The 13,778-nt window shown below is 42.5% G+C and overlaps 1 protein-coding gene across 1 annotated transcript in view; it reads right to left on the bottom strand.

Annotated features, from left to right (window-relative positions):
* Positions 1–13,778, bottom strand: part of LOC126262391 (venom dipeptidyl peptidase 4-like) — a 605,446-nt gene that overhangs the window by 335,979 nt on the left and 255,689 nt on the right. The window lies entirely within an intron of this gene.

The following is a 13,778-nucleotide window of genomic DNA, read 5'->3' as shown; positions in this document are numbered from 1 at the left end:
CTTGCTTATTAGCACCGTGGTACAACAACAAAGTTAGGAAACTACTGCGAAAGCAAAGAGAGCTTCACTCCAAGTTCAAACACAGCCAAAACCTCTCAGACAAACAGAAGCTAAACGATGTCAAAGTTAGCGTAAGGAGGGCTATGCGTGAAGCGTTCAGTGAATTCGAAAGTAAAATTCTATGTACCGACTTGACAGAAAATCCTAGGAAGTTCTGGTCTTACGTTAAATCAGTAAGTGGCTCGAAACAGCATATCCAGACACTCCGGGATGATGATGGCATTGAAACAGAGGATGACACGCGTAAAGCTGAAATACTAAACACCTTTTTCCAAAGCTGTTTCACAGAGGAAGACCGCACTGCAGTTCCTTCTCTAAATTCTCGCACAAACGAAAAAATGGCTGACATCGAAGTAAGTGTCCAAGGAATAGAAAAGCAACTGGAATCACTCAACAGAGGAAAGTCCACTGGACCTGACGGGATACCAGTTCGACTGTACACAGAGTACGCGAAAGAACTTGCCCCCCTTCTAACAGCAGTGTACCGCAAGTCTCTAGAGGAACGGAGGGTTCCAAATGATTGGAAAAGAGCACAGGTAGTCCCAGTCTTCAAGAAGGGTCGTCGAGCAGATGCGCAAAACTATAGACCTATATCTCTGACGTCGATCTGTTGTAGAATTTTAGAACATGTTTTTTGCTCGAGTATCATGCCGTTTTTGGAAACCCAGAATCTACTCTGTAGGAATCAACATGGATTCCGTAAACAGCGATCGTGTGAGACCCAACTCGCTTTATTTGTTCACGAGACCCAGAAAATATTAGATACCGGCTCCCAGGTAGATGCTATTTTTCTTGACTTCCAGAAGGCGTTCGATACAGTTCCGCACTGTCACCTGATAAACAAAGTAAGAACCTACGGAATATCAGACCAGCTGTGTGGCTGGATTGAAGAGTTTTTAGCAAACAGAACACAGCATGTTGTTATCAATGGAGAGACGTCTACAGGAGTTAAAGTAACCTCTGGCGTGCCACAGGGGAGTGTTATGGGACCATTGCTTTTCACAATATATATAAATGACCTAGTAGATAGTGTCGGAAGTTCCATGCGGCTTTTCGCGAATGATGCTGTAGTATACAGAGAAGTTGCAGCGTTAGAAAATTGTAGCGAAATGCAGGAAGATCTGCAGCGGATAGGCACTTGGTGCAGGGAGTGGCAACTGTCCCTTAACATAGACAAATGTAATGTATTGCGAATACATAGAAAGAAGGATCCTTTATTGTATGATTATATGATAGCGGAACAAACACTGGTAGCAGTTACTTCTGTAAAATATCTGGGAGTATGCGTGCGGAACGATTTGAAGTGGAATGATAATATAAAATTAATTGTTGGTAAGGCGGGTACCAGGTTGAGATTCATTGGGAGAGTGCTTAGAAAATGTAGTCCATCAACAAAGGAGGTGGCTTACAGAACACTCGTTCGACCTATACTTGAGTATTGCTCATCAGTGTGGGATCCGTACCAGATCGGGTTGACGGAGGAGATAGAGAAGATCCAAAGAAGAGCGGCGCGTTTCGTCACAGGGTTATTTGGTAACCGTGACAGCGTTACGGAGATATTTAATAAACTCAAGTGGCAGACTGCAAGAGAGGCGCTCTGCATCGCGGTGTAGCTTGTTGTCCAGGTTTCGAGAGGGTGCGTTTCTGGATGAGGTATCGAATATATTGCTTCCTCCTACTTATACCTCCCGAGGAGATCACGAATGTAAAATTAGAGAGATTCGAGCGCGCACGGAGGCTTTCCGGCAGTCGTTCTTTCCGCGAACCGTACGCGACTGGAATAGAAAAGGGAGGTAATGACAGTGGCACGTGAAGTGCCCTCCGCCACACACCGTTGGGTGTCTTGCGGAGTATAAATGTAGATGTAGATGTAGATGAACAGCTGCAGTATACATTGATTCAGGTAAGGCACGAGGGTGACGTACTTCACTATGGAGACCCGACATAGGAAAAATCGAAACACTTTCGCAGGATTTATCGAACTAAGGAAAGTGTTTGACAATGTAAAGTGGTATAGGATGTTTGAAATCCTCAGATAAATAGGTAAGGAAGTTAGAGGGAGACGGGTGATACACAATATACACGATAACCAAGAGGGGACAATAAGACAAAAGTACTTGATTGAAAAGGAGGTAAGGTAGGGATGCAATCTTTCTCAGTTATTCAACGTATACATTGAAGAAGCTAGGAACAACAGTAAAGAATGAAAGTTGGATTAAAATCGAAGAGAAAGGGTGTAAATGATAATATGTGCTAGCGACGTAGCCATACTTTGCGCAAGGGAGGAGTAGCTCCAGGAATGCTCCAGGAGTACTCCAGCCACCGCCTCACTTAGGTCGGTGTGTTACTCAGATCTTGCTCTCCTCCCATACTGCGATGCCCCTGTGGACGCGGTTTCCCGCCAAGCTGCGTTGCTGTACGAGTAATCTTCCCACGAGGCGATCTAGCAGAGGTACAGAACAACGCACCTTCGCTCTGCGAAAGGAATCCTCTTCATGGCCTTGGTTTGAAATGGTCGTTACAAAGCAGAAACCAGGCCAGTGAAGACAACATAGAAAATTTAATGTGTGTGTGTGTGTGTGTGTGTGTGTGTGTTCAAATGGTTCAAATGGCTCTGAGCACTATGGGACTCAACATCTGAGGTCATCAGTCCCCTAGAACTTGGAACTACTTAAACCTAACTAACCTAAGGACATCACACACATCCATGCCCGAGGCAGGATTCGAACCTGCGACCGTAGCGGTCAGGCGGTTCCAAACTGAAGCGCCTAGAAGCGCACGGCTACACCGGCCGGTGTGTGTGTGTGTGTGTGTGTGTGTGTGTGTGTGTGTGAATTCAAAAGGGACCAAACTGCTTAGGTCATCGGTCCCTAGACTTACATACTACTTAAACTAATTTAAACTAACTTATGCTAAGAACACCACACACACCCATGCCCGAAGGAGGACTCGAACGTCCGGTGGGAGACACCGTGCAGTCCGTGACATGGCATCTCAAACTGCGGGGCCACTCCGCGTGGCCATAAAATGTAGCAGGACGAAATGTAATCATCATTGGACCACCTGGGCATGTGTTCAGACTTCTGCCAAATTCACTGGCCCATCCGCGATGAATGGTTCAGATTGCTCTGAGCACTATGAGACTCAACATCTGAGGTCATCAGTCCCCTAGAACTTAGAACTACTTAAACCTAACTAACCTAAGGACATCACCCATGCCCGAGGCAGGATTCGAACCTGCGACCGTAGCAGCCCCGCGGTTCCGGACTACAGCGCCAGAACCGCACGGCCACCGCGGCCGGCCGCGATGAATGAACAGTGTTATTTTCGTAAGGAATAATATGTTTGACGGCCACTGCGACCTCGCAATACGATTCAGTGTTCGTTTTGGAGTCATGCTTACATGCTTCAGAATCCGTTCTGAAGAGTCGCGATAAATAAACGGCAGATGAGATTATACCAAGTGCCGTCGGGTGACATCGACTATATCTACTGCTATGATTTTTTAGTACTATCAACCGCGACTACCACGGCAAGTCCTGCATTACCCAACGAGCCTCTGTTGCAAGACAGCTCTTACACGAACGTTTCTTCTTCAATGGTGATGATTACGAGGACTATGATAGTGATTCCGTTGTTCATAAACGGAATGGTCATTAGCTCTCCTGCTTGTATTAATGGGAAATAAGATGACAATGGTTTGAATAAAATAAATAATTTGGGTAGAGGTAGATACTGTAGACAACAAAAAACCATTTTCAATCCAATGAACAAGTGATAAAAATTAATTGAGAAGCTGTGACTTTATGATGTCTCAAAAGAGAAATGTTCAGATAGTAATCAGATGATTCAGTTAAACGTGATGGTTAATCTCTGGCTAAAAAATGAATCTGAAACAGTGGTATGATACAATCCAGAATATGCTGCCCACTAACTTCGGCAGGAGTCCGTGCACTACAGGAAACCATACATACGACAACTACATTTACCGCTACTACCGAGCGAGGCGACGCAGTGGTCAGAACACTGGAATCGCTTTCGGGAGGACGACGGTTCAAGTCCGCATCTGCCTGTCCAGATTTATGTTTTCCGTGATTTCCTTAAATAGCTTTAGACAAATGCCGGGATGGTTCCTTTGAAAGGACAAGACCGAAAATCTTTCCCATCCCTGACACAGTCCGAGCTTATGCTCCATCTCTAATGACATCGATGTCGACGGGACATTAAACCCAACCTTCCTTTTTTACTGGTACTTTCTCAAACCTGTTACCTGTCGCAGCTGTATCCGAAAGAACCATTTGGATGTCGTTCGATCAAAGTCCTCGGGCCTCCACTACGAATCAGTACTTACTTAGAGGCATGCTGTGATAGAATACCTAAAGGAGGATATGAATCTCCTGTTTAATTCTAGACCTGTTTGTCAAATAAATTCACGAAAACCGGGTCTTGTAGCAGTAATGTGTTGCACTGGCTCCATCACATTCAATATAAACACTTTTCGTGAGCATTGTTTCACTGAATTGGGTTTTTAGCAAGAAGCCTGAATACGCCTTTTGTTGCCTGATGTGTTAAAGATTGAAGTACTTATGAGTGAAATCCTCACCCATCTCCGGAGAGCGCCTTTTAGTCGTTGCTTCGAAACTTATTAGCTCTTGTAGCAGAGTAGTTGGCGAACTCACCTGGAACAGAAGAAACAGGTAGTTACTGAAAGTGCTTTTCTTTTCGTTTCTTTTTGCCAAGAAAAGGACTGAAATTGGTTCCTAACAAGTATGACCTATTTGCTTTTGGTTTTAATGCATTCCGTTTTATCATCGCTCGTAATCACAATTAGACGTATTGTATACATAATTAAACGTTCTGCTAGAGCACTAGCTTAGCCTGTCTGCAGTTGACGCAATTAGCAGGACGTCCACGATAAGAACATTCCAGACCATGGTAACGCCCTCACTTCCCGTATTCTTTGGTGTCCACCTGTGACTAATTAATAACCTGTTGCTTATTGACTACTTCCTCCGACTGTACTTTTACAGTTAGCTGAAACGAATGATTAAAAGGGACGGTTGACAGATTAATCCGATACCTTGATTTATCGAGAACAGTAATCGCTCACATTAACCGTAGAGCTATTCAAAGAAATTGCCTCGATGGAAGGGCATAGATTCGACCCTTTTTGCAAGGTTGAACAGCAACAGAAATCCGGTGAGCGTGGGAGAAATTGCTCCAAGGTTTTACTATGCACAGAGAATTTACCTACATGCTGCAACTTGGTTTGCTGTGGTCACAGTAACCTCGGTCAGGTTTCTTGGTACTGTCGATTTCTGCATCAGGCCTGTGACATATTTTTCTTCTCCACCGAGTTTGAATTTAACGGTCTGACTCATTTACAGTCTTAAGAAGTGGCCACTGCGCAACATCACCCCGATACGAAACTAACCACAGTGTATCGCCAAATGTGTGGCCGTGCTGTTCCTCTTATATCGGTCGCTCACGTCACTGTCTTTTTTAAAACTATGCGCATACATAATAAATTTTGTATAACCAGGTTCGCTGGTAAGAACATTAGTTTTCTTTCTAACTGTAGGCCTATTTAACCTATACAGCTTTCATCAGGTTATCTGTAATAGAACATCTTATAAATTTTGGTACGTTTGTTGTATTAAAATTGAATTATTTATGAATCATATGATTTTATATACTTTTTCAAGTCCTGTCTTCCATGCAATATTGTTGTTTGTGTTGCTGTCTATTTGTTACTGATTATGTTTCACGTTAATGTAGCAATAATAACCAGTTTCCTAGTACTTCTGACTTTTCTTTTAGTGGTAGTCAAAGAGGAACTTGTGGCACAACTTGGTTAGAAGAAGTGATCGGTTGGGAGGACACGTTCTGAGGCATCAAAGGATCACGAGTTTAGTACTGGAGGGAAGCGTGGAGGTAAAAATCGTAGAGGGAGATAAATAGTTGAATACACTAAGCAGATTCAGAAGAATGTTCGTTGCAGTAGTAACTCGGAAATGAAGAGGTTTGCACAGGATAGAGTAGCATGGAGAGCTGCATCGAATCAGTCTTTGGACTGAAGACAACAACAACAACAACAACAACAACAACAGTTGACACTGTGACAGCAGTTGTGACAGTTGATCAGCTATTTTGTTATTTCTACTTCTGTCTATTTGTTTACTGATTCTGTTCTTTTGTGTTGTTATAGTAGTAACCAATTATGTGTTCCTTGACATTTCACTAACAATAGTCGGAAATAAACTTAATTTCCAATTGAAATTGCGTGACAGCAATTGTATCAGATGATTAGCGATACTGTATGGTTACATCTGCTTATTGACGATTCTACCAGCGATGTTAATGGGTTATATTGAATGAATATCTGTGGTGTTGTGTCTGCTTTTGTGTGTGCTTTTTATGTCGTCCTGGCTTCGTCAGTCACGTGTATTTCAGCTTCCAAGGTAGCAAGGTAACTCTACTCGGTGGGCCACAATAGTGGTATTATGTTCATCACTAATTTCAGTTCTGCTACTTCTCATTACTTTCCTCATTCTGCTGTAAACTCAACAGGTGCTCCATTTCTTCATTGAGCATAATTATGTCATCAGTTTATTTTATAAATGATATCCCTTCACCCTCTGTTAATCCCACTTTGAATCTAGTAGTTACTTCCGTCATTGCTTCTCCGATGCACAGATTGAACAGTAGGGGCGAAAGATTACATCCCTTCCATCCTTTCTATTCGTGTACATCGTTCCTCGTCTTCTGTTCTTATTTTTCTCGCTTGGTCCTTGTACTTGATGTATTCACCCGTCTTCCCCTACAGCCTGCTCATGCCTTCCTGAGAATTTCGAAAATTTTACACCATTTTGCTTTGTCGAACGCTTTTCTGTCTGGACGAATTCTATGAATATGTCTGGGTTTTTGTTAACGCCTGCTTCCATTACCACGCATAACATCACAACTGCCTCCCTGGTGGCTTATCTTTCTTAAAGCCAGTATTGATCGTCATCTAACAGATTCTCATTTTTCTTTTCCATTCTTCTGTAAATTATTCTTGTCCGCCACTTTGATGCATGAGCTGCTATGCTGATCGTGCGATAGTTTTTGCACTTATATGCCGTTTCTATGTTCGGGATTGTGCAGATGATATTTTTCGAACGTCTGATGGTGTATGTCCAGTCCCGTAGCTTTTAAACAGCAACTTGAATAGTCGTTTGGTTGCTACTTCCTCCAATGATTTTAGAAATTCCGAAGGGATGTTACCTATATTTTTGTCTTTTTTTGGTCTCAAACTTTCCAAAATTCTGTTAAACTCTGATACTGGATCCCATATGTCTTTACATGGACTCCGGTTTCCTCTTCTACCACGCCATCAGACAATTTTCCCCCCTTGTAGAGACATTAAATGTTCTCTTTCCATGGATCCGCTCTGGCCCCGTCGTTGATTAATGGAATTCCCCCTTTCCTCTTAATATTAACGCCTTTTGATTTTTATCTATATGCTGAATCTGTCATTAAGAGGATGACTCCCTTTTCTATTTCTTCGCATTATTCTTGCAGCCATTTCCCTTTAGCTTCCCTGCACTTCGTGTTTTTTTTTTTTTTGTATGTGACATACTGCTGTACTCGTATTCCTGTCTACTCCTGAACATTTTTGTGTTTCCCTTTTCCAATCTACTATTGCAGCGAAGATGGTGGATGGCCAGCTATTCAGGAAATAAAAACTGAAGTGAATTTAAAGACTAGATGGCTTTTAGAGTGATTGCTTGCCTGATTATCGCTTTTGCAGAAGATTTTCATTTAGTCTAAGCGTCACAGGGATTTGTGTGACATCATATATATGCTCGTTATGGCATAAATATAACGGAAGATCATGGCTGGAGGAAACGCCTAGCATGGACGTAAAATTGGTGGACGAGGGCCGCAACTAGTCAATTGGTTCGTTATTGAAGCATAAGGCCAATCAGTGTGTCAACTAAGCGCTGATTGACTGAAAGGCCGAATATTGAATAATTTTCGGGAGCTGCTGCTGACAAAAGCAGTCGACGAACTAGGCATGGAGTTTTGTAGTGTGAAGCTGCCAGTTGTGAACGTTGTGTGGGGAGCAGACTTTTAAGAAAGGTTATTCGTCATGTTTGATTTTCTGGAAGTTACAAATGTGAATTATGGACCAAAGAGATCGACAGTATAAAAATGAGAGAAAGAGAAAGAGAGAGAGAGAAGTTACATTACGATTCCTTAGGTGGAGGGCTAATGCGGAAGTGACTAACTCTTAGTTGAGTCGACCCTAAGTGTGCAGAATTTGTTACAGCAGAGGCCATATCAGTAAGCAACATCACACGGTAATTTGACCACGCTCCTAATGGCTATAAAACCGGCAAGCAGCAAGCACGAGGCACGTTCGCTGTTGAATACGCTTCCTGTATAACGCAGACTCATCACGCTGAACTCCGACGGATTGCTATTCACCTGGACTACACCCGGAACTCTGCCACGGATTCATTAGCATTCCAGAAGACGACTTGGAAACGGACTGTTCAGCTCTTCACTTTAAGTATACAATAGCTTCGTTCTTTGATTTATTATTTAACTCGTGCATTTTTGGTTGGCTCTAAGCACTATGGGCCCTAACATCTGAGGTCATCAGTCTCCTAGACTTAGAACAACTTAAACCTAACTAACCTACGGACATCACACACATCCATGCCCGAGGCAGGATTCGAACCTGCGACCGTAGCAGCAGCGCGGTTCCGGACTGAAGCGCCTAGAACCGCTCGGCCACAGCAGCCGGCTTGCATTTTTGGAATTCGTCCCGAATTGTACAATAAATGTGTAAGTTTGCAGGATTTCGTGGCCGTTTTCGTTGAAGGTAAATTTTCTCGGTGACCAGAATTATCTCCCTTACTTCTAAGTAAATAAATTTTCTGTGAAACTGCGGCGTCTAGTCAGAAAAACAAACACTTTTGTGAAAGATTGAAAACTTAAAGACAAAATATTACGAAGAAGAAATTAGTGACAAATTCTGGTGATCTTCGACGTCAAAACTTTATTTACTAGCATTGCAGTAGCAGATATTATTGACATCAATCATGGTAAAACTGCCCCAGACATTTGTGAATTTGTCGAATTGCAGGCGAGCTATTTTAAATAATAAAAAGAATCTGAGGTATGATCTTTCGGTGACCTGCAGGCTCATCACTGTCGCCGGTAGTAGATGACACACTTATGGGCCGAAGGGCATTAAGTAATGCGTATTTAAAGCATCTTTGTAACCTTGCTAGGTGGGTAATACATTTTTCAAATGTTCACACTGTAAATAAGAGTTGCGCAGATACGATTACTTTAGTGACAGACCGAAAAATTCTTTTCGTCTGTACTTGGAGTTTACGTGATGTGGAGCAAAATATCACTCGCAGCAGTGGCCAGAATTTACACACTTAGCGGTCTGCGGAGCGCGAGAAAATTTTCCAGACGTGTTGCTACCCGGAAGCGGTTTTTGACGGACTGAGATTAATCCTCTACACTGCTACACTATTACGTAAGTGTAAATACAGGCCGCCAGCCTCTTTGATCTGCGAGAGTGTGTTAAATGTCTCAATACTCCTAAGTCAATAACTAGAGGCCTGTAGCTGTTGTAACGTTCTTTAAAAATGTGAAATGAGAAACTTTACGATTACGTTGCATGAAGTCTGGATTGTGGAATGAGTATTGAACTCTAATTGTCGTGTTGTAACTGCAAATGCTGTGCCTACTCTGGGTTGTTGCTAGCAAAACTTTACACGAATTGATTGAACAATGCAACTTCAAATAAAAATAACGAAATACAGTCACTACAAAAGACATTCAGCCCCTTATGCACTGAAGCATCTGCCCTGTCCAAAACTGATAACTTTGGTCCCTGTGCACATAACAAATAAATTAAATTATCTTAACTCTAGAGCAGCAACGGAGTAACGTGATATATCCTGGTCTCTCACAAGTAATACAAATGCTAACTCCAGGCCCAGCAGTGTGCAATGCTGGCCGTAATACTTCAAATGCACATGAAATTCGTTTGGATGGTAAACGAGAAGATTTGAGAAAACTCAACTTGTTTTTATAAATATATGACCTGGACTGGGAGGCGGTACTAATTATGGCGAATTACTGACACTCAATTTTTTTAGCAAAATTATATTGTAAGTTAAGTTTGTCTTTTCAGAAACATCTGATAATTGAAGTTACATTATCGCAATTGATTCACAAACAATGAGATTTAAACAAGTATTATCTAACTACATTAATCCAACATAAATGAAAATCATCAACTCTGTTAACAAATCTTAAATTCATTACAAAAATGAAATATTTAACTAGTTTATAAAAAACAGCTACCAGCCACATGTGTCTGGTAGCTGTTTTTTATAAATTATAAACCTTTAGTACAACAGCGACGTTTCTCAACATGTCGACTTTCGACAAAATAGCATTTAACTAGTTGCTTTATCAAAATCGTTTACATACCTTCTGGTGTTATTCAACAGTTGCAAGTTATCCGCCAACTCATCTAGACTAACGCGCTGGCAAAAACAGAAATCATCATTAAAAGGCAAAGGTCCCGAGTTCGAGTCTCGGTCGGGCACACAATTTTAATCTGCCAGGAAGTTTCATATCAGCGCACACTCCGCTGCAGAGTGAAAATCTCATTCTAGAAATCATCATTGTTTAAATATTTACTTTATATGCCTGAAGACTTCTGCTTCCAGATTCAACAATATTGACATATCTACATTAATTTAATTCTTGGTGGCTTCACACAGCACACCACAGAAACTGCCTACTCGGTCGTCTTTCCCTCACAGACAGCTACCTACAACTGTGAGCCCAGCGCTTTCATACTCCAACAAAGAAGTACAGTATCTTTGGCTCTGCGGTCGCGCGCAGTCAGCGATCCACATTATCGAGCCTATCAGGGACATTCATTGTTTATAGTACTACCCGGCGCCTCCATCAGAGACTAGACCGGTCGCATTCCGAGGGCTGAGGCTAATCTGTCCTGCGCTCCAGATTGCCCCACCACTGTGCTATTTCCAGAAAGTGAGCGATACTGTAAGAGGGCTATATGCCGAAGGTTGCACTTCGGTAGACGTATTGGTGCAACACAGTGCGACTACTTCAGAAATGCGAATATTTTAGTGTACTTCTGTAAGCAGGATTTTATCACGGCGGTACGAAAGGAAGAAGGGGGAGGGAAGCAGAGTCAGATGTTCACTGAGCTAAGTATCGAAAACGGCGATAATAGTCTGTTTCCAAATCAACACTCATTCACCACATTGATTCTTCCTTCTTTTTCCCACCATTGCGCCAGCACAAATGGTATGCAACTGTTTCCATTTGTACTGGAAAAACAGGAAGTGCAAGGGCCCTAGTCATGTTCTTCCGCACAAGGCAGAACATAGAAATTCCGCTACAGTTCGCTGAACTAATATCCTGTATAGATGCAGTTGTCCGAGCACAGATGTAGAGCTCATATTGCGAGTTCGTTGCTCTTGAAATGATAATTAAATCAAGACCCCCAAGCTGTCGAAAGGCGTTGATATACATCATCGGGGCAGTTGAAAATGTATGCCCCAACCGTGACTCGAACCTGGGATATCCTGCTTACATAACAGACGCTCTACCCATCTGAGCCACCGAGGGTACAGAGGACTGCAGGGATTTATCACTTGCACGCTCCCCGTGGGACCCACATTCCCAACTTGACGCCCACACACTACATGCGTAGAGCCCCTGCCCATTACACTCATTACTCGCGGCAGACAATCTTACGGAGCCCCGTAAGAGTTCGGGCAATGCGTGTGCATCCAGCACAGAAGGTCAATGGCCGGTTAGCCGTAACCATCTTCATATTTATTGCTCTTGGTGGGAGGTTGTAGAATAACGAATGAGGTGATAAAGGCTTTTGATTCAGCTGAATTGTCAGATAACTTCCAAATTAAGAACTTTTTACACTGTCGAAAAAAAAAAATCACAAAACGGAGTTGTGCGTCATAAACGAAAGTTAGTAGGCGTGTTTCTGTGTCTGAAAGATGTTTATTCAAATTTCGAGCCATTCGCATAAGAGTGTCTAACAACCCTACCACAACAAAGGTCAAAAATTAATTATGATTGTAGTGTTGCTCACGCTGCTAAATACTGTATTTTCAGGCAACAACAAAGTTATATTATGTGGCAGATGTCATTAGAGCACAGTTAATAAAGTCATTTAATGAAATAATGGATAAACTAGGCACTCATCTTTTCGTGTTTCCCACGCTGGTCTCGCTGTGAACTCATGGCTCAATCGTCGAAAATCTAGGTGGTGATGATTCCAAGCTCGGATGCAAAGAGGCCTAGGTGTTATTCTGCGATATTCAAAAGTTTTATAGATGTGTTTCATAAACCATTCTTGAAGATTAGACTTTTGCAAGTTAGGACAACGGTGATGTAAAAAAGTAATCAGCACTCCGAATTTAAGTTACACTTCTTTTTTGTTACTTTTGTTGCAACATCACTTCACAATATAAAACATACTTGAAAATATCTTCCTCACTGATAAAGTTCACATTTCATAAACTGACTACAATTTGTGTCTTTTCAACATGACGACCAAGACTTGACTCCCTAATAAGGGCTTACGCGCCCAAAAAATCAGAGTTACAAGTACGTCAAAGATCATAGTGACAAAAGAAAGAATACACATAAGAATAATATCATTGCAATATAAACATATCGATGTATCAAAGTACCTCTACATTAAACAAATCAAATCTGAATGTTGTCTCAGAAATATGTTAACTACTTTACAGAAACACAGTAGAATATTGCTGGTATCGAGAGGTTGAGGTGAGGTGCCGCAATGGTTACGTAAGTCAAGTACCATTACAAGTGGCGCTAGTAGCGCCGCTATGAGGATGCAAATCAGGTTTGCTTTAAATACACGCAGAAATGGTCGTGAGCCTTAGTTACCTTTGCGATTGGACGTGGTGAGTTGATGTAAGTCAAGAATACCGTTAAGGCGGCAAAGACGCCATTATCATCACCTCACCGAGCTTGAACAAGGTCGTGTAATAGGGATACGAGAGGCTGGATGTTCCTTCCGCGATATTCCAGAAACACTTGGCAGAAATGTAGCCACTGTATATGATTTCTGACAGCAATGGTCACGAGAAAATACGGTCGCAAGACCTGGCTCCAGATAACCACGTGACACTAGCGAGAGGGAAGACCATCGTGTTCGGTGTACGGCTCTGGTGCATCGTACTACATCTGCAGCAGCAATCTGACCAGCAGTTAGGATCACAGTGACACAACAAACTGTTACAAATCGCTTGCTTCAAGGACAGCCCTGCAGCATGTATTCCACTGCAGCCAAACCATCGCCATTTCCTACTTCAGCGGTGTTGAGCGAGACCTCATTCGAGGACAACGTGGTGGTCTGTTGTGATTCTGATGAAAGCTAGTTCTGCCTCGCTGACAGTGATGGCCATCTGTTGGTTAGGAGGACCTGCAACCAACGTGTCTGCGTGCAAGACACTCCGGACCTACGCTTTAAGCTAGGGTCTGGGTTGCGATTTCGTATGACAGCAGGAGCGCCACCGTGGTTATCCAACGCATCCTGACTGCAAATTTGCACGCCAATCTGTTGTGCTGCCATTCGTGAACAGCATGCCAGGAGGTGTTTTTCCAACAGGGTA

The sequence above is a fragment of the Schistocerca nitens genome, chromosome 6, assembly GCF_023898315.1.
Source record: "Schistocerca nitens isolate TAMUIC-IGC-003100 chromosome 6, iqSchNite1.1, whole genome shotgun sequence".
Classification (NCBI taxonomy): domain Eukaryota; kingdom Metazoa; phylum Arthropoda; class Insecta; order Orthoptera; family Acrididae; genus Schistocerca; species Schistocerca nitens.
This window is presented reverse-complemented; position numbering and strand designations above follow the sequence as displayed.